The sequence below is a fragment of the Meleagris gallopavo genome, chromosome 2 (genome assembly GCF_000146605.3).
Source record: "Meleagris gallopavo isolate NT-WF06-2002-E0010 breed Aviagen turkey brand Nicholas breeding stock chromosome 2, Turkey_5.1, whole genome shotgun sequence".
Classification (NCBI taxonomy): Eukaryota; Metazoa; Chordata; class Aves; order Galliformes; family Phasianidae; genus Meleagris; species Meleagris gallopavo.
This window is the reverse complement of record NC_015012.2, coordinates 27,807,714-27,830,001: the sequence shown is the minus strand read 5'-3', so window position 1 is coordinate 27,830,001 and position 22,288 is coordinate 27,807,714. Positions and strand designations below refer to the sequence as shown.

The 22,288-nt window shown below is 38.9% G+C and overlaps 1 long non-coding RNA gene across 2 annotated transcripts; it reads right to left on the bottom strand.

Annotated features, from left to right (window-relative positions):
* Positions 1-11,266: 11,266 nt before the first annotated feature.
* On the bottom strand, positions 11,267-20,632 carry LOC109365943. 2 transcript variants are annotated; one of them, XR_002111852.2, is made up of 3 exons: positions 20,460-20,632; positions 19,707-19,879; positions 11,267-16,721 (listed from the first exon to the last, which is right to left on the bottom strand). It is a non-coding gene; the product is annotated as an uncharacterized LOC109365943 (long non-coding RNA). The 2 variants fall into 2 exon arrangements; XR_004158843.1 differs by lacking the exon at positions 20,460-20,632 and adding an exon at positions 20,147-20,415.
* Between the last annotated feature and the right edge of the window lie 1,656 nt (positions 20,633-22,288).

Sequence of the window (22,288 nt, the reverse complement as noted above, 5' to 3'; positions counted from 1 at the left end):
TCATACAGCAATACATCTTTGATGTTAACAAAAGAAACAGCTGCCAAGATTAAATGATTAGCCAATATCTACATATGATACAAAAAAGAAAGATGAGAGAAGCAACTATCACTTTGATCTACAGCATCGTAGTTAAATCCAACTAATATCGAGGGTGTAAATAAAAATCAGATTCTTGATATAGCCTTTGACTCTATGTCTGAGTGAAGCCAGAAAGTTAAAAGGAAAGCACTGTAGCTTAAAAACTCGATGTAAACACTTCCTTTATTCAGTGAAGCCGGGAAAAATCTTTTAAAGCCGGGAATTCTGAAACTATATCCCCACAAAAGACATAATCCAGGAGTTTGAATCCATAGTCACTTGACAAAAAGCTATAATTACATTTTCCCCTGACTAATTTTTTTTTTTTAACTGAACCAGACACTGTGGTGACAGTTCCTCCAAATTCTTGCCATTTTGTCAGCTCACTTGTTTCCTTCAGAAATGGTCTTACATGGCTGATTCTGACAGACAGGTTTGTGATAAATGCACTAACTTAATTCATCAAAATCTTATGTTAGCTAAACTTACGTACTCCAATGCAAAGTGAAGTAGATGATAATGTACTGATTGAGTAACACTTTTAAATTTGCCTACTGGTAATATCTGACAAGAAAGCGGCTGAGGTACTTAACATTTTTCTTCAGACTTGTCTGGTAATGCTCATCACAAAGCCTTCAAACATTCGGTTTGGCAGTAGGAGATTGGGAAAGCAACATCCCTCTCACTGTAAGCACAGATCAGGTTCTTGACCACCTGAGTAACCTGAACATCCACAAGTCTATGGATCCTGATGAGATGCATTTCAGAGTCCTGAGGGAATTAGCTGATGTAGTTGCCAAGTCACTCTCAATGATATTTGAAAAGTCATGGGAATCAGGTGAAAGCCCTAGTGACTGGAATAAAAAGTAACATCACACCCATTTTTAAAAAAGGTTAAAAGGATGACCCCAGGAACTACTGACCTGTGAGTCTCACCTTTGCTCCAGGGAAGATCATGAAACAGATCCTCCTGGAAGCTATGCTAAAGCACATGGAAGGCAGGAAGGTGATATAAGAACTAGCATGGCTACACCAAGGGTAGATCCTGCTTTACCAACCTAGTGGCCTTCTATGGTGGTATAACTGCAACAATGGACAAGAGAAAAGCCACTGTTACCTATCTTGACTTCAGTAAGGCCTTTGACATGGTACCCCACAACATCCTTCTCTCCAAATTAGAAAGATATGGATTTGATGAGTGGACTCTTTGATGGACGAAAAACTGGCTGTAGGATCAAGTCCAGAGAATGGTGGCCAATGGCTCAATGCCTGGATGGAGATCGGTGATGAGTGGTGTTCTTCAGGGGTTGTTACTCTTTAATATCATCAGTGATATTGGCAGAGGTGTTGAGTGCGGCCTCATCAAGTTTGCTGATGACAGCAAGCTATGGGGTGCGGCCAACATGGCAGAGGGATAGGATGCCATCCAGAGGGGCCTAGAAAGGCCTGAGCAGTGGGCCCAGGTGAACCTCATGAGGTTCAACAAATCCAAATGCAAGATCTTGCACCTGAGTGGAGGCAATCCCCATTACGAATACAAGCTAGGATATGAGAGGATTGAGTGCAGCCTTGCTGAAAAAGACCTGAGGATAATGGTGGATAGGAAGCTGAACATGAGTCAGCAATGTGCCGTCGCACCCCAGAAAGCTGACTGTATCCTGGGCTGCATCAAAAATAGTGTGGCCAGCAGGTCAGAGGGGGTGATCCTGCCCTAATATTCTGTGATGGTGAGGCCTCACCAAGAGTACTGCATCCAGATGTGAAGTCCTCATTACAGAAGAAACATTGACCTGTTCGAGAGCATCCAGAGAAGGGCCACAAAAATGATCCAAGGGATGGAAAACCTCTCCTAACAAGCTGAGAGAGCTGGGGCTATTCAGCCTGGAGAAGAGGTGATAAGATAGTGGCCTTTCAGTAAAGGGGAGCTACAGGAAAGAAGGAGACAGACTTTTTAGCAGGGTCTGTTGTGATAGAACAAGGGAATATAGTTTCCAGCTTAAAGAGGGGAGATTTAGGTTAGATATAAGGAAAAAATATTTTACACAGAGGGTGGTGAGACACTGGAACAGGTAGCCCAGTAATGTGATTGATGCACCATCTCTGGAGATTTTCAAGGCAAGGCTGGATTAGGCCCTGGGCAACCTGTTGGTGTCCCTGTTCATTGCAGGAGGCCTTCAGAGATCCCTTTCAACTCTAATGATTCCATCTACTACAGAAATAATTGAGGTGGCATGCTTATAAACGAAGATGTGACATTATTGGTATAATCACTTTTCTTTAGAGAATTAATTAGTATGGTTTCTTATTTATAATATGTTTGTTTACTACTATATTGTAAAGAGAAACATGTCATTTGCATGTGACTCAAGCTGTTAAGCATCCGGTTTCTTCTTAGCACTGAAATGTATCAGAAACAAATTCTAAGTTTGTAAACACCACCAAATTAATGTCAGTCCCTAGTGTAGGAGTCAACTGCATTTTCAGATTAGCCATGAGTTGCATCTATTTTCTGTAGAGATATAAGAACATTGTTTAGACACGTCATCTTGGAAGGGAAATATGTTTATCACTTTCCATAGGATGACAATCATTGATCTCAGGCTGTTCTCTTCTCTTGCATTAAATTTAAAACCATGATGTATGAAACTAAACTGTCTTTGCATGTACAAACAACAGAAAAATGCCAGCCTGCATCTAATTGACATTAAATTCTGTTGATGGTATGATCGTTTGCAGTCATTGTTTTAAAACTCTACACTTATTCAATGTTTTGTAGGCTTGTAAAATTTTCTTTAGCAGCAATGAAAAACACCAGCAACATTGTCACTGTCACTTAGTTCAGCCACAACTCCATAATGAGCTACGTTGTGGCCCTCCATCTCAGAGTTTTTAATTAGGTCACACCTAAAATTGTAGCAGGGCTTATTTTATATAATTTCCAAAACATTCTTTCCACTCTTGCATCATCTATCCATGCTTTCTTTATATTTAGCAAATAAATTTTATTCCGCTCTCTTGTGCTTTCAAAATGCCGAGGGAAATTCAGTTCCCTCTCCCTGCTGATTCCTTCTCCTTCACCACTTGGGAAAGTTCCCTCAAAAGGGAGCTTGATTTCAAATTTGAGTAACAGAAAGATAAATCTCCACATTGCTCATTTCCACTCCTGCCAGTAATGCCAGTCTATCTGTTTACTTTTCATACAAGCAGCTCAACAATTTTTACTCAGCATGACTGGTCATGGATCCCATTGATATGGACTCATCCCAAACAGACAGCTGTTCCGCCCTGGCCTCAGCATGGCCCTCATCATCTTGGGGCTGGGGCTAACCCTGGCTACCTTTATCTCAGGGCTGATGACCCAGCCTGATCTTAGCCTGTCTCTCCAGATGTCCTACCCCCCGCCCTGCTGCATTGCTTGGGACTGGTGGAACATATCCCGACTGACGATGCCCTATACTACCAGCTCAGGGAGTCCTCACAGCATCAGGCTCCCTGGCTCAGAGAGAGCAGCCATCCCACACACTACCCTGACAATTGGCAAAACTAGCTGGTTGCCTGCCTTCAAAGCCCTCCCAGTAAATCTGGGCTGTGATGAAGCTGAATCAAAGTCTGGTTTCGTTTAGTACGTTAACAGTGCTTCTCGCAGACCAACACTGTTACACATTGTTATTTTCACTTCTTCTTTGCATTCAAAGCTGTTTGTAGAGCACCGTATGAGAGAATTCATGGCATATTCAGTGACTAAAAAGTATTATTGGCATTAGAGATGTCAGCAACTTGGAAACTCAGTATTGATCTGAAAACCTGGGGAAAAGATAATGAATTATTCTACTCTCAAATAAGTCATGGCTCTAAAATGATTTCTTTTTTCTTTTCATTTTCGTCTCTCTGTAAGCCGTACAGTTTTGAAAAACCAATCAAGAAATAGATGGATGTTGAATATTTTGCATTTTAATGTCTCATTATGATTTGGTGATTTAATACTTCCCATATGCAACTATAGGCTCTTTTGAAATCTCAGTTGGAGATACAATGAACAGGAGTCTTTCAATCTGGGGAAGACAATTTAACTCTACATTCTGAGGTATTTGTTATCTCTGAAAATTAAAGATTTTCTCTGAACGTACTTCCTATAAAATTAGGTCAAATTCTTTTGTCACTGTTAAGATCTAAGTCATAGTAACTTCATTGACTTCAGACAGGGAACCTTGAGAGCTCCAATATTTATATAATTTCACATTTTCTAATGTCATCAATTTGAGATCCTTCCCCAGATTTGTATGGACATCAAAATTATATCCCCAGATACTTACCCCAAAATGATATTGATTAGTTAACAGCTTTTGACGCTATGCCCAGAATTATCTTTAATAAATAATTATCCTGCTCTCTAAAGATTTTTTTCTGCCTTGAATTTACATAGTTTTTACAAATCTATTTGATTAAAAGCACTATTAAGTATGGATAAGAGCAATTGAAACCAAACTTGAGCAATTCATCATTTTGAATTGCACTGGCCAATATTAGTAAGTATAGAGGTAGATCTGGCTGTTCTTCACTTGCATATGTGTAATTTTTCAAGAGATAATGCTTGTTCACCCTAGCAGACAGCCACAGGGCATCTTACAAAAATTCCATTCCCCAGCACTGTTGCAGTTACAGTGCTCAACAAAACCAGACTTTGTTGACTGATCTCTGTGGAGTTCAGAGTTCTCTAGGATCTAAGTCAACAGTTTATTATTGTCCCATATGAATTACTTTGTAATTACTTTGTAATTCATATATGTTCTTTTCAGTTATAGTCACAATATTTTCTTTTTTTCCAGGTAGATATTCCCAAACTCAGAAGCAAAATGAAATTGCATGCTTTAGAAATGATAAATACATGAGTATGTAGATATTCACATGTGGTCTGCACACTCAGAGGTGGCAGATTACTTGTTTTATTGTCACTGTTTTGTCCAGTGCAGCCAAGCCGCGTTCACGCTTTTCCATTTTGTGCTTGTGTCCATTTTCTGAGCAGTGTTAGGATTCTAAACTATAGGATTCCTAAGAGATAGAAATACAGACAGAAGGAGAGGATTTACCTCTGCTGGCAGATAAGTCCCCATCTAGCTCCTCACTCTCCAATAATGGGATGGGGGAGAGATTCAAAGGGCAAAATAAAATTTATAGGACAAAATAAAGATGTTTGTTAAGTGAAAGGGGAGGAAGAAAACATTATGCAAAGGCAATTACTTGCTACCAGTAGACCAGTGCTGCTTGGACAATAGCTACTTTGGGAAAATCTCCTTTTAGCTTAGCATAATATTACGTAGTATAGAATATCCTTTTGGCCAGTTCATGTCAGCTGTCCCAGCTGGGTCCTCTCCCAGCCTCCTGGCCACCATCAGCCTAAGCACTGGGACAGCAGAGTGAGAAATAGGGCCTCGACACTGTGAGCACTGTGCAACAGTAGCTAAAATATGGGCATGTTATCAACACTGATTGGGTCAGCCCTCTAGAACATATCACCATACGGCTACAATGAAGACGACTTTTTCATTTCTGGAAAACCCAGTACAATGCCTCTCATGGAATAGGTATACATGCTTTCTGGAAACTCCTACAGGATAGCACTATTTTGTCCAGTTGCACAGAGCCTATTTGGTTTAGCACACTGAAGGTATTCCCTGGCTAGAACCAGGTAACTTTTGCTATTACTCCTCTTATCCATAGTCTTATCATTTCAGTTTCTAGATAGTCATTCATACAGGTAAGAGAGGACTCATTTGTTCTACAAAAAAAAGAAAATAGACACTGAGGTCATTAAAATACTTTGCAAAATGTAACTGAAAAACATGACAAGTACTGCTCCTTGTTCCATCACCCTGATCATGGGTATTGCTGAAGATATACTGCATAAATGGAATTGAGCACATTTGCAGACACAATTTGGCTAAGAATAGCTCCAATATGTTTTCTGAGAAAGCGGATGTGGAAGTTAACTCCTATATTGTTAAATAAAATGAAGCCAGTGAATGATTTACTGACCTTTAGCCAAATGGCATGAGCTACCTCCACACTGCATAGCACCTGACTCACGTTCTCCTCTGGGTTCTATGTGGAGTTTGATTTCCTGTTCTCAGAAGCTGTGCAGCTGTACACCAGAGAGATGTTCTTGTAGGATGAGGGAGAAAAAAATAAAATTCTTTTTTTCTTGCCTCTAAATGTGAAATGAGGGCATATAGCAACATCTGAGTGTACAAATCTTACAGGATGTTGCTGAAGGATGGTAAAGGGCAGAAGGAAGTAAGTCTAGTGCAATACTTTCACACAATGTACTGAAAATGGTGTCTGGCACGTACTTTCCCCTGGACTGTCCTTGGCATTGTCTCAAAGAGCGTTAGTTGGCACAGACAAAAATGGCATCAAGAGCTAAGCAGTGCAGAAGTGCAGTCTCATGTCTTAAGCCAGTTTTGCAGCCTAGACATAACTAAGGTTGGACAAATACCTTTTTTTTTTCACCACTGCACACAAGTCAAGAAAGCCATGGTCTTATGGACTTAGCTTTACACTACTAAGGTAGAGTCTAAGGTAGAACTTCCCAATACTGCTACCGGTGCACAGCTAACTTAATACTGGCAAGTACTTTTTTTATTACTGGTGATGAAAAGCTTTTGCCAATTGGAAACTTGATTTCAGGAATGCAGGTGAAATGAAATAGTTTCCAGATAAAGTAGATTTCCAACTGCATCACCTGAACTCTAATGCATATAGACTGTGCTCACACAAAAGCAAAGAGGCATACTAAGAAGGGTATTGTATCATGGATTTGGGGAACAGCATGAGCATCCGTCAAAGCAGTTACAAATTGTAGCACAGAAATCTTACAATATCTGATATTCATATTCTTTGACTTTGCCAGTGACAAAGCAATCATGAGGATGCTTTTGACAACTTGTATTTTGAGAGATTCTGTCTTTTCTTTCTCCATTGAAGGCTAAGCCCTGCTTACAAACCATACCACTGCAAAGAAGTTCAGATATGCTTTCAACAATTGTGTGGCTATGCCTGTTCACAAAGCTGAAGGAAAAGCAGCAGTTGATTCAGAAGCACATAGACACAAATGTTACCAACATTGCACAGGACACCAAGGTTCACACCAGGACACAACATCAACAAAACTAGAGAGAATCATTGTGGAAGCTAAATTTCTCTGTTGCGGAAAGATTCTTTCACTATTTCACACAAATGAAGAGTGCTCTCTCCTAAGAAATATGGGACTAAGGTTAAGGGAAATTAAGGCACCATACCAGTTAATGTCTATGCCACACATGGTGGTTGTAATGTGTAATCAATTGCAAATGCTGGTACAATTTTGTGGATTGTGAAATACCACAGGGCATGTTTTAATAGGTTAAAGGGTATTGAAGTGCCTGCTGTGCTTTTTTTTTCAGACTCCTGGTGTGATTGGACTGCCAATCTGCAAGCATTACAGAGTGCCAAATTAATTTTATGGATTGCATTGGACAAAGGTCAATTCATTTAACAAATAAAATATCAGTTAATTGTATCCCCTGTGCTTGCTGATTAAGGACATAGGGTGCTATTTAACTGGTTCATATAAATGCTTGAGCTTTTGTATGTTTGTCCACATTTTAATAAAACCTTTATGCAGATCAGTGGCCTTCTTTTCCTTGCAATTAAAATAGAGAATAAGTAGTTGTACATGGTAACAAGGCAAGGGAGAGAAGATTACAATAATGCTAGAAACAAGTAAATGTACTTTGATCAACAGCAAGGTTCAACCTGCAAATCAAAAAGGGATAAATCTGTGTCCCTTCTTGCTTTTACCTAGCATGGCGTGAACTCGATGTCAAGCACTTTGCCTTTTTCCTGTCTTCCCTTCATTTTACCACCATGGTTGCATTCAAACATTTGAAATACTAATAACCCTCTAAAGTTCAAGTGACATAGCCTCATCCTGCCAGCAATTATGGCCATTTTCATGACATCCTTAGTGGGAAGAGTGCATTTCCTGTTAAATCAGCAATGAGTTCACTTTTAAGAAACAATTTGTGATCTATGAGTCATGATTGGCTTAATTATCCTACACCTCTTTCCTCATTCTTCAGTTTCTAGCATCACCCATCCTGAGGTTGTCACTTCCCATGATGAAAGTAACTGGGAAATCACAATCCAAACATTAAATGCAATAACCTTAATTGATCCTAGTCCAGTTAGAAGTTGTTACCCAATAACAGTTGCTTAAAGCAGCATCAATCACATCTTCAAATTGCACAAATAGAAGGCTCTGCTGAACTTCTGGTTAGTGTTCTTACTTTCATGATAGCTCACTTGGCACTGCTACCAAAAGCTATAAATGCCCAGGTAAGCAAGATTGCTCTATGAAGATGAATATTTCTATTATTGAAGGCAAAATTATGGTGCTTTCTCTCTATATAGTCACCAAAATAAAAGTAGGTCTCTGTACAATGAAGAGATCAGAATGGCCTGGATTGAAAAAGATTGCAATGATCATCGAGTTTCAACTCCCCTGCTATGTGCAGGGTCGCCAACCAGCAGTCCAGGCTGCCCAGAGCCACATCCAGCCTGGCCTTGAATACCTCTAGGGATGGGGCATCCACAACCTCCCTGGGCAACCTGTTCCAGTGTGTCACCACCCTCTGTGTAAAAACTTCCTCCTAATATCTAACCTAAACCTCCCATGTCTCAGTTTAAAACCATTCCCCCTTGTCCTATCACTATCCACCGTTGTAAACAGATTAGCTGCATAAGAACATATCCTTAACTTCCTGTACATAGTAGATGTTAGCCAGCCATTAGGAATCATTAGGTCTCCACTGGTACCACGAGGAAAAAAGGTGGTGCTAAATGCTGAATAAGGCTACATAAAATGTTATACATTCTTCTAGTAAGTGGAGCTTAGTGATGGGAAGAAGCTGGTGAGAAGACACAGATCAAGGAGCTTAGGAATAATGAAGGCTAGGGCAGGACACATCTGTACTCAAGGCTGCTCCCTTCTATCTTCATGATGAATCTTATTGTAAACTGGGTGTGTAAAGAGGTCAAAAGTAAGAAACTGATACGTACTTAAGACCTGAGGAGAAAAACTCAGGACTGAGTCTGCAACACTGCTACATTGTTGGTATATTTTAGATGGAATCCAGTCTGTTCCTGCAAGAACTGACTTAAAGGAGGGGAAAAAAATGACCTCATTAAGCCTGACATATGAACTTTGTAGAGTAGCATCCCCTATAGATTGTATTTTATTGCAAATATTTATTACTCTCTTTGTGGTAAAAAATAAAAAATAAAAGACCAGATTCGGTGAATCTCATTTTATCAACAATTCTGTGAAGTAAAATTAGATCAAGTTCACTTTAGGTAAGCTAAGACCATCTCTCCATCATACATTCCAGCCTGTGGTCAGTAGTCAACTGTGTACAGAATAAGCCTCAATGCAGCAAGAGGCTTTGGTGTGCCTAGACCCCTAATTTGTACTTGTGACAGTAACTTGATGTTTCAGAGCCAAAGCAAAGTAAAACTTCAATAGAACCACACCCCTGTAAAACAGCAAGATCAGACACAGGACAGCTTGCTTTTATCTCCTGACGTTGATAGGAATCTCAAATAAGAACTGATTCTCAGCTGCTCTGCTTCCATACTTAGTGCAGTATTGCAAATGTTATAACATCTCACAGACATAAAGGGGATGACAAATTCAATCACTTTCTTTTGTTTATGACCCAGATATTTAATTAGCAACTGTTTACTTCATTCACTGTTCAGTTATTTAAAGATATTCCTGCTTACCTTTGAAGTTCCTTGTTTACCTCCTTGTTAAGTCTGTGATAAGCTTTGAAACATGCTGCTAATTCAGTTTTGTTTTGCAGATCTATGGAATGAGAACAGTTCTTAAAACTGTTTTTCACTGTATTTTTAGATTATCATAGCTATAAGACAATCAGCTAGATTCTTCCAGAAGTTCTGGGGGTTGTACTTCTGTCAGTAGAAGGAAGGTGGAGCACTGCTGCATCACAGAGCATGCAGAGACTGCACGTTGGCTAGAACACGACCACCTATGAGGCAGCATAGCAGTAGCATTATAATCCCTCCACCTCACTTTCCTGGTCCAAACTGCCTCATTAAGCACTTGAAACGTAGCCACAGTGTCAATAAATAGCACTGGGTATATATCGTTGACTTAAACTTAAACTGGTCAATGGGCAAGGATGCCTTTAACTAATTAACTGTATTTTTTGTTATAATTAAAGAATTAATGCTGTTGTGAAGCATGAATACTTTAAGGATAGTGATACTTGTTAGTAAATGGAGGATTTGAGGTAAAAAGAGGGCGAGTTTATGCCTGGCACTGCAGTACTGAAATACAAATTGTATTTCCTAAAGCAAACAGATAACCTACCACTAATTTTCCCTGGTGGAATGAATCTTACTGACAGTACAATTCTTCTGCTCACATTCATCATACTCTGGGATGAAAATGTAACTGTTATGTTTTTTAAAGCTTGCTATCCAAAAACAGATGTTTTACACATTATAATATATTTAGCAGTTATATAGATGAGTGACAAATCTTAACAGCACTGACATCTGGAGTATATGAATTAGACATAGATCAGCAGTACCCTTATAACAGGAGCAAACAAATATTGCACTCCTATGTTGCATGGCAAAGCAATATACTTGAAAACAGAAATATTTTTCAGTTTAGAAGAATGCATTCAAGCTTTAACCCTTAGGAAATCAGTCATTATCTGTGATTAATGACTGACGAGTAGTAAATAGCTGAAAGCAAAGATAAAATTAATGTTCTAGCCGAACATCAGCAGGTAAAATTTGGCTGAGCAGTTGTGTTTCTAAATCTATTGTCACATAAAATGTCACATAATGCATATCATATTATGAAGCAGATATTTTTCTCAAAAGAGAAACGATTGGTAACTAAGGTATATTGTTAAAGTGGAATCAGGCTTTACCTAGGAGGACTTTTTTCTTATGCTGATAAGCAGTTGGCCTTCTGGTGAACCAGTGCTGAATTTTATATATATATATATATATATATTTTTTTTTTTTCCCCCTGTGCAGCATGACAGTTCAGACATAGCACTTCTGAAAAGACAAAAAAACACTTAGGGTACAGACTCCTCCTTATTTTTAATTTTTTTTCTTTTTCCAGATATGACAGCTTAAATAGAGTACATTTTCAGATACAGAATATCGCTGTGCTTTTCCCAAGAAAACAGAGAGCAGGAAATTAAATTTCACAAGACTTCATTGTAATTTTACTCCGAAAAGCCTAGGAGAAAGAAGGTGATGCAAATGAAGAACATGCAAGGCCAGAAATCCTTTATTTGACACTATTTCACTTTCCTACTTTTGTAAACCTCAACTGACATACTGGAGTTCATTTTTGTGGTCATGAGACATTGAAGGTCATTTTCACAGGTACAGAAGGGAAACTGCCAATAATTTGGGAGATGTGACTGATGCTGGGGCTTTAGAAAGTCATTTTCAAAGAGGAAGAAATCTAAGTTCGTTTCCAGAGCTCTGAATTTATACAAAATTCAGCACCAAGGAATGCCCATAATAAACCATTCCACAGCTTACACATTAAGTAATGTGTCTTTGCATTGTAGTGCAACACGTTTTGCCAAAGGTATTGCTGTGGCTGAGTTACTTGTAACAGGAACATCCATAGCAGTGAAACACTGCCTCATGAATAGTAACACTGCATGCTACTACTCAGCAAAGTTAATTTGTCTGGCTAGAACTACCAATCAATATTTTTTCCATTAACTCTTCAGGAATGAAAGGATACTGGAGTGAAACTATTGATATTTTCAGTATCTATTTCCCAAATAACAGTTTTGGAAAATATGTGAGCTAAAATTATTTATCATTTATTGGTATTCAAAATTAAAATACTTTGAAGTGTCAACAGAAGCCACAAAAAAACCCCAATCCCTTAACCTTAATGCCTTCACTATGCTTTTTGTCAGCTTACATGCTCTCTTTGTCTTTTCTGACTTTTCTTTACTAGTGAAGGTGTGGATTTTAGTTACATGTGATTGGTGTTAAGAATATCTATCAACTACAGGAAAACAATAGTAAGTGTGCTATTTCTCACTCTTGAGAAAGGATCAGATGACTGTGTGAACTGATCTAAGACCTAATCTCAGGACAAAATACTGAATGTATAATAATATATAAAGGAAAAAATAATGTAAGGTGGGCAATAAAAAGCGATTTTATTAGTCTAAGATTCAGGATCAGTCATACTATGCATTAGAACTCAAAATGCACCTGATGCACTTATTCTCCCATAAGTTTCCTGCTCCTTTACAGGACAGCCTTACCAAAGCTGGAATTCATTATTGTATTTTTATAAGTTTTCAAACATACATTGCTTTATCTTGTGATCTGAGAAAAGTCAGGGTAAAAGTCAAGGTAAAAAGAAATTATCGAAATAAATAAAATCAATGGCACATCATCCAGAGATGGACCTCAGTCCCATGCTCTTGCTATTCATTAGCCTTCTCCTTTGTTTTTGAGAATCCAGAACTTGAAATTATTTCTGATAGTGAAATTTCCCAGTAGTCTCAAATCCCCAAAGCATACATCTTTCTCCATATATGAATATCACCCTCATAGGATAAAGCACAGCAAAAAATAGATAAACAGTTTGAAACAATAAAACTGACAAAAACAAACAAACAAACAAACAACATGCATATTCCTCAAAAAGGCATAACATTTTTAGAAATGAAGGTGGCTGCACTCTTGAAAGTGCTTCTTACAAATGAGAAAACAGGCCTGTAAATGCATTGCTGAAATTCATGATCAACCTACCCATTTTACCAAGCTGCAATGGGCTTCTTGATGTTGGCAAACGGATTCTCCATAAAGAACAAAAGGGAAGGACAGCAGAGTGAAAAGACCAGTGGTTAAGGGTATAACACACTTAATTCTGGCATAAAATAAAGACAACATGTAATGCAATGTGCTTCTATCTTGCCCTTTTCAACATTTTCAGAACAGCATCTAAAATACCATCTGAAAGAACCTTGTTGAGATTCTGGAGGCAGCCTACACCTCTCTCTGCAGACTAACACAAAAATCCTTATTATTTGTCCCCCATATTACCACTTATTTTACTCATTTACAGATAGAGTTCCTAAGATCTTCCTGCTAATTACAAGCCTCTGCATAATAAAAGCTGCTCTGAGGAAGCACTGATGCATACAGCCAGATGTGACTTCCAGCTGCTATGAGTACAAAGCAGACCAGTGTGTAAATGTGGCAGTCAGACAGGCACCTTCATTCTTTCTCTCCTCACACCTATCTTGGATGTTAGCACCTAAACATCAGCCATCTCTATTTAATATAACAGTTATATACGGAACAGCAGACTCACAAAGTCATCTACACAATTGTACTACGATACACACACTGAGGGCAGTTACATGCATAGTGATGTCCTGGCTGTTTCCCGTACATAACTTAGAGCTCTTCCACGCAGCTGCTATAACTGTGATCAACACCACAGTGATAGTTCTGAAACTTTAGACCAATGTGCCATCTAGTGACAATGCAGATGAGCCCGAAAACCAAACTGATTATTTCTCCCATTTTATCTGAAATGGAAATCACAGACTTGCTTCAGTTTGGAAGACATTTGTATTTTCAGGTTTTTGCTTTGTAGTGCAGGAAAACACACTCTGGACTCTGGAATTATGAGTTTTCATAAAAACCTGCGCTCGTGTTTGTTTTGAACAAATGGTTAGCCCACAGTGGAAAGCTTTTTAGACATTCTCATTACCAGCATGTCAGATTATGTTTACTATCCATATTCTTAGAAAATCCTTTTTTATAGCAATTCGAGTAGCTCTGAAGTATTCAAGAAGCTATACTGGAGGTTTTGGTTTGAAAAAATCTACTTTATATACACATTAGGAAGAGGTGATCATTCAGCAGAGTAGTATCATCTGCATTGTAACCATACCTGAAGCAAACAGAAGGCTTTGAGTAAATAAAGTTGAGTTACTAGAAAGGAGTCTTAAATTGAGCTTCTTAATGGTGAACTCAAGAGGAGAAAACATGCAGCATGCAAGACAACTAACATGTCAGAGATGAGGTGGTAAAAACCAGAAAGCCTGCTTTAACTACATCATTCATAAAATACACTTAGGTATGAATAAAGTCATGAAAAAGAATCAACTGTTCTCAATCATTTAATAAGAAGATAATCATTATTCAAATCCTTTTTTTTTTTCCTTCATTGAAATTACTCAGCTGCTACAAAAGTAGAACAAGATCAGAAGAGGTCTCAATCTGGAAAGTACTTGAGGAACTCCAGGAGAAACAGTCCAGTAAACAGTTACGAGAGAAAAATATGTGGTCAGCTCCAGTAATAGAAGTGGCCACTATTACAACATGCAGTGGTCATTTTAATGCTGGTGGGTTTTTTTTGTTTGTTTTTTTTTTTTGTTAGTTTGTTTTTTTCCTGTCTAAAGAATAAAATCATTCATTTGGGCTGATGTCCATGTCATATTCTAGAGCTGAGATATAACAGCAGTGACCATTTAAACTATTTTGATTGGCACAATCATTAAATGTGAATAATGAGTTTGGTTACTTCTGAGATTGGTATTTAATATGATATATTTTCAAAGGCTCCAGTTCTCCAGCATGCACTATTTAGCCATTACAAGAACCTATCTTGTCCTTGTCATCTTTGACAATTTAACCATAGCACTACATAGCTATTTTTTTTTTTAAATTTACTTTTTATTTATTTATTTATTTATTTACTAGATGCAGTTCCCACTAAGTCTTGGTTATTGATTTCAGGTACAAAAGTTAGGCCAGTTCTGAACAGTCAGCAGACTGAATGTATTGATTCCAGAGGGTAATGCACTTGTCAGTTCTATTCAGCTTTCCCCACAATCAAAATTTAGCCTTGCATATGCTAAACCATCCCATCCTGTAAATCCATTGTTCTTTTAGTCATGTAGCCAGTAGAATCAGAAAGACATTTTGCAAACCTCCAAGTCGTTCTAAAAAACCCAGTGTACTTAGTATAGAAAGTATCCTGATAAATTGATGAGTCTCAATTGCAAACTCCATGGGTCAGACTAGCCTGGTTCATCTGCTGCCTTTTGCTATCATTTCAGAGTCAGTGTTATCAAACTTCAAACAGATAAAGGTGCAGGATGCTGTTTGACGGGTGACACAATTCCAAGCATGTGACTATACCAGCAGCAGATCAGAAGAAAATCTGCTCTCCCACAAGCTATCATAGGTAGAACATCCAAAAAGCAGAAGAAATATTTTTATCTTCTGAGTTCAAGCATCTAAACAGAAGACATTTAATACTGAAGATACAGTAGGATATCTGTGGTCTACACAGAGTATTCCCTTTAGGATGACCTGGAAGCCTAAAAAGGCAATGTATTGATTCAGTCTCTCATTAGCTGCCTGCTTCAGTCACAGGATATGCCACTTTACAGCCAGGCCCATTGGAATTCACTTCTTCCAGAATCAAGCAAAAACTCCTTGAGACATCAAGGGCACCCTGGGTACCTAGGAGGTTGGTCAGACCCCTCTCAGGTTGACCCCATGACTTCACCTACCCAAAACTATGAAATTACCAATGATGTACAGAAGGAAGAGCAAAGCTCCTACTGAGTTCAGCTGAATTTAATAGGGGAATTTGGAGCCATTTTCATGTTTCTGATATCTCCCTGATAGTACAGAAAGGGTAATAATTACAGTAGTATACAGATTGAGCCAGAGCAACTGTATCAGTGAGAATGAATAAAGATGTCACACTGTTTAGATCCACAGCGTCCCCATATCACACAGAATTAGAGCATCCATAGCAGGTACTTTGCCTTTTCTGACTGGCAGCAATCCAGAGGGCAGAGACTGTAGGCTCTGGCCCAACAGATGCCAGAAACCTGGAAAATTTTCTTCCTAATTCTTCTGCCCACACAACTCAAAGCCAAGAAGAGCAGCCAGAGATAGGCTCACAAGCTCTGGGTGTGAAGAGACTGGGGAACTGTTGAGAAGAAGCAGATCGAGCTCCTTACCGTCAAGTTTCCTCTTCTTTTACTTCCCTCTGGTTTAGCTCACTCTCCTGTTCCTCCTGTACCGCCTACTTTAAGGGGGAATAGTAGTGCAGGGAGCTTTCTGTGTTACATATGCTTCAGTCCAGTATCCACTATCACATATCAACTACAGGCCCAAAGGACATTTCTGTCCCTTTTCCCCAGGACAGTTGTGAGTAAGGCATCATCCTACAAGACAGTCATGGGGTTGAGAACTTGAGTTTTGCTGCATATTGCTACATAAACTGCAGCTTCAATGGTTCCTGAAAGCCAGGGCTGTTTTCTGAAGAGCTGTCCTCTTTGAGTCATGCAAGACAATTTCACAGTTTCTAAAAGCTCAGTACAATCCAGTTGCAAAACTGTGCTCAGTCGATTGCTGTATTAGGTTTAATATTTCTGAATAATTCCTTGTGGATGTATATAGGACAAAGCACAGATCAGCCATCTGCCACACAGCTGGATGTTACATGCTGAAGAACGTGAAGGTGGATGGGTGTAACTTTCCTAAAAGAGACAGGGAAAAAGAGTATGGAATGAGTACCAGTGCAGAGGCATAGAATCTCCACAGTCTTTCATTGTTTGTTTTCTATTTTCCTCAGTCATATCCTATTTTTGACCCTCCACGTGCACATTCCATAGCATAACTAGTATTTTAGTGTAAGACCTGTGCTGGCTTTTTTATCTCTCTGGCTAGAAATGAAAGGCACTGCTGGTGAGATATATATCCTAGAGGGAATGGAAATTGTCCAGCTGCCACCACAGTCTGCTGACTCCTTCATTTTAGTTGCAATTAACATTTGAATTCTGGATATATTTGCATTGCAAATATATCTAAGTGTAGAAACAGTTCCACCAATATACACGTATTAAAGAATCTAGTCTGATCTGTTCTTTCTTTCCCAAAGCAATAGGACCTTACTTTGCCATCTGGTCATATCTAGAAGGTAAGCAGAAGAGTTACTTGTACAGAGTTGAGAAAGAAAAGTTTGTAGAAGTAATAGCTGCCAAAAAGCAGAAATAGTTGGCAAGAAGAACAGAAAACCTGAGCATCTGCTCTTTCCCAAGGCTTTCCATCTTTTTGTGCTGGGAATGATGAAGAGGCATGAGACAGCCAAGTGTCTGCTCCAGGGCTCGAGACAGCAGTTGTCTCAATGGCTGTATAGGGCAAATAGCCAGAATAACCTTGCAAATGTTTAGAAAGAGCTCAGTGAGAGTGTAGAGTGGCATGGATATCAGTTCGAGTTTGTAGAGTGCAGGCATTCACAGTCTAGAATAATCAACCTGATTAAGCAGTTGTAATCACCCATAGTCCCTGTAAAGGAGTGAATGTCAGTGAAGAGTAATGAAATGAAATGGCGGCAGTGTGAACCATTGGGTTAAGTACTTAAAGGCAAAGGGATATAAGACAAATCTTTCTGATCAGTCCCTCTGTACTTCAGTTTTATGTCTCATCATCAGTCTCCAGAGATGAGCAGAAGTTAAAGAGAGAGGAAAAAAAAATATCAAAAAAAGGAAAATGAAAACTGCAAGTTCTTTCATTCTAAAGAAAAAAAGAAAAAAAAATTTTTGCATTGTAGTTGCAATCATTATTTCGGACATTATTTCATGTTTTTCTCTTAACCACATAGTTAATAGATATCACATTCCAGATGCCAACAGAACAAAAACAGCTTTAAATCACAAATTTGTACAATGTACAAAGTACAATGAACTAATGTCATCTTCAGATGCCATTCACATGTGAAATAAGTTTGATATGCTTAATTACTTTTCACAGCTAGCTGAAGTCTTGGTTCCTTCCCTAGTATGAGGAAAACATATCTGTAAATGGTCTGTAATCCTAGCTTATATCACAAGTTATCACCAAAGTTCACTGGCAAAACTTCAGAGATTTGCTTGCAAGATGTTATTTGGTTAAATGTTTCACTGCAAACCCCTCCTGTTACTAAAAAGTCTACATGAAACAAGGCAAGTAGCTATACATAACGCTAAAAAAATAAATTGGATTAAAGATCAGAGAGGTGCTCTAGTCCTCAAGAAATTGATCTTTATTTGCACAAATTTGGCAGAAATTCACAATGAATGTGGGAAACAGGACTGAACGTAAAACAAAGCAGATTAATGCAATTTTCAAAAAGCTTACCTTGCATGTCCATAGGCAAAGCATAGCCAACATTTGTAGTCACATGCAGCAGCTATTTTTTATGTCAGCCATTTATGTAGCCTCACCATTAATTATCTATCTCTGAACTGCTATATTTGGTTGTTCAGTTGAGGCATGACACTTGAAATGTAGAATGAGCTACTACATATTGCACTGTGAGCCAGGAGGTGGTTTAAATGCCATTTGAAAAAAGCAGTGTTGTAGTTTGAGCTCTAATTTGGTATCATTAAGTGTAGTTCATGACTAATGCTGAAATCCTATGGGCTGTTACTTATGGCCTCAAGCTTAATTCCCTTATGATAAACTATCATATTATCCTTCCTGCATTTTCTCAGATGTGCATGAAAAATGCAGAAATTACAACAGCAGTAATTAGTCTGTCTGAAATTCTGTGGAATCACGACAAAAAACCCTGCAGCTTTCCTACAAAACTCTTTGTCAGGTTTTTTTCTCCAAGTTCAGTAAAGTTTCATGGGACAGATGAGACAGAATAAAGTACTCTGTAGGTGATCAGAGCACAACACCTAGAGTTAGATGGTGTGCTTACTTGTGTCACACTCCTTTGGGGCAGAAATGTGAGCAGTGGGAATCAAAGGCCATTGGTACAAGGTTTAGAACACCTCTTCTATGAGGACAGACTGAAAGAGCTGGGATTGCTCTCCATGAAGAAAAGGCATTGAGGTGACCAGACAGCAGCCTTTCAATATCTAAAGGGGAGCTACAGGAAAGAAGGGGACAGATTCTTTAGCACAGCCTGTGGTGATAGAACATGGGAAAACGGTTTTTCAGGCTCAAAGAGTGAGGGTGATTGGACACATGAACAGGTTGCCCAGAGAAATGGTGGGTGCCCCACCTCTGGAGACTCACAAATCAAGGCTGGATCAGCCTGTGGGGAACCTGATCTAGCTGTGGATGTTCCTGTTCATTGTAGGGGAGTTGGACTAGATGACCTTTAAAGGCCCTTTCCAACTCTAAGGATTCTATGATTCTAGTATCAAACAGGAGATAGATGAATCTGCCCATTACAGTCTCCTGTATTTCTCTGACAGCAAATGAGGCTCTTCTAGTGGAAGGAAAATCAGACTAGGAAACTGCACTCTCATCTCATACAAAACAACATCCCTCATTCTCAGAACAGATAGACAGACAAGCAACTCCCAACACATCCATGACTGTTCCAGGCACAAGGAAATGGAAAATAAACACCAGGGACTTAAGGTTCAATGGGGAGCTAAAAGGAAATAGTGGAGATCAAGATAAAAACAGATAAAAAGCTAGTGCTTCTTTCAGTCTCCAGGCTGAAGAAACTGTTTTATATCTTTTACCTTTTCATTCCATGTACGACAAATGCCCTCAGCGCTTGCAGCATGTTTCTTTCAAGTGTTTTCCATTCACCTCTCCCAAATGCACTGAAGCAAAGAAACCTGCAGTTACAGCACTTCATTACATGATGTTGCTGATGATGCCCAGTTTACAGGACCTGACTCCTCACAGATTCCTGAAATTAAGAAGAGTTGTTGTTCAACCCCATACGCAATCAGGCTGTAGCAATAATAATGTCACCTCTTATGCAGCTAATGCACAATCTCTACAAGCATTCCAGTACTGAGATCACAGAGTACAAACTGCACATATATAGAAGTTTATTAAACCTAGCTCAAGCTAATTTAAATTAATTCTGCTTGGTCATTCCCCATCTTATAGTTGTTGTTCAGCACTGTTCAGGTGGCTCATGCTCTGGAAACAGCGAAATGTGATAGCCTACCTTCTTCATTTACATTAACTTTTGAAAGCTCAGTTATACATTACTGATTCACCTCTTGATGTAAATAATCATGTATGTGGCTGAGAGCATAACAAATCTGGAAACTAAGATAAGTGCCCACTAGCATTCTGCAGCAAGTTGTTAGCTTCTCAGTGCAAGCACATAATTACACTGCTCAGCACAGCTGACATGTATCAATCCTTATTGATGTTCCCCTGGAAAGCATTACAAAGAAGCAGCAAATAAGCACAGGCACAAAAGCTGAAATAGCATGTATCTGTCCTCTATGGTACCAGTGAGAAAATATCTGTACCTGCGCGATGCATGCAGTGACAGAGGAAATTATTTGAACTTGAGGGAGCAGTTATCCTGAAGTGCTCTGGTGGGCACATTCTTAGAAGTAACTGACTAGAGGCAGCTGGAAACCAGGACGGGAAATTCCAGGAAAAGACAGAGCTTGAGATGCCATCAAATGCATCAAATAGAGACAGCTGGAAAAGAGAGGAGTCAGGTGAGAGAGGCTCCTAGTTACCCACCTGTGTTTTATCCTGCTTCTATTACTGATCAGTTACGTAAGATTTGCTTCACGCAGTGGATAGTGAAGTTGGGAAAGCCTCAGAATCTCGTGAGTTATCTCAGATTCTCAGCAAAACAGCAAATGAAGATTTTTGATTACATTGAGTGATTGCAGATGTAAGGAAGGAAGCCCAATGGGCCTGGTGCTCCTCTTTCTCAAGTAGCTTTTTCTGACCGTCAGTACAAAGATTAAGTCCTGAAGGCTGCCTGCCTTTCTGATGTAGGTTCCTTCACAGCTTTTCCTCTCCATTTTTAGGTGGAAAAAGATAAAATTAATAGGTTGTTCCTCTTGATACGTTGTCATCTTGATTACTCAGCCTAGGCACTAAGAAAGAGTTATCCATTCAATTTATAAGAATAGAGGCCAGATAGAGGCCAGCCTAGAAACGTGTTCACAGTGTTTGACTCAGGTTTGGGATGCAGTGAACTTGTAGGATACAGGAATTCTTGCCACACTAAAAAAAAATAAATCACAAAATGTTAAATACCCATTAAAAGAAGAGCCCTTTCTCTGGCTCAGTGGAATGACTTCAGAGAATGCCTTGCTTTTGGCAGATGCATCCAGGATTTAAGGGCTGAAGAATTAAGTTACGTTTGTCTCTCTCCTGTGGAGAAGAATTGATTTTTCTTGAATTCTGCACTTAGAAAGAGCTCTTTGAAATCAAAGTAGAAATATATGATCCTGTTTCGCTCTTCAAAAAGCCACTTGATAATGAAGGAAAAATAAATGAATAATTGGTATTACATTAAGATGTAAAATAACACAGATAGCAAGTTCTCATGAGTCTTTTAAGATAGGTTTTGCTTTTAGTTTCCTCCCATTACAAAAGAAATAATTCTTAATTTACATAGATCCTGGTACAAAAAGAAAAAAGAAGAATATTTTGAGAGACAAAATCAGTTATTCGTGAAAATCTGGTCTAGCTCCTTTAGCTGCAGTGCAATGAGAATAGGAAATTTTAATAACTTACAGTGCAATGCAGCAAACAGTGGGCAGTAACCCTGTAGTTACTGTGCTTCAGCACTAGAGAGCAGCTGCTAGATTATGCCTTTTCACTAAATATCTCCTACGAACGCATTACCCTACAAAGAAGTCATAAAGCCAAGTACACTGCCTGCACTCCCTCTTTGCTGCCTGTATGTGTAGCATTATTTGGCCAGTGTCTGATCACTGGTTTGAAAGAGAGAGAGAAAAAAATAGTGTTGTGGTGTTTTAGAAAAAACAGTGCAGAACACAGGAAGCCTGTGAAGGTACTGCAGGGCCCATAAAGTGGTCTTCAATCAAATCCGAAGATGATGACATTTATTTGAACTCATGGATATTCAGACTGGAATCTCATGGTTCACGAGGCACAAGAAGCGAAATTTGGAACAATCTTATAATGGATAAGGAGCAGAGAACTCAGTCTAACCCAGATTTGTGTTGGCTCTGGAAAATGTTTTAAACATTTGCTCAGTCATTATGTTAGTATTAGGGAACTGATAACCAGATTATCAGCTTTATTTGGACTCACATTCTCTGTAAAGAATATCAGGTTTTTTTTCATCAAGGAAAACTTTCTCTTT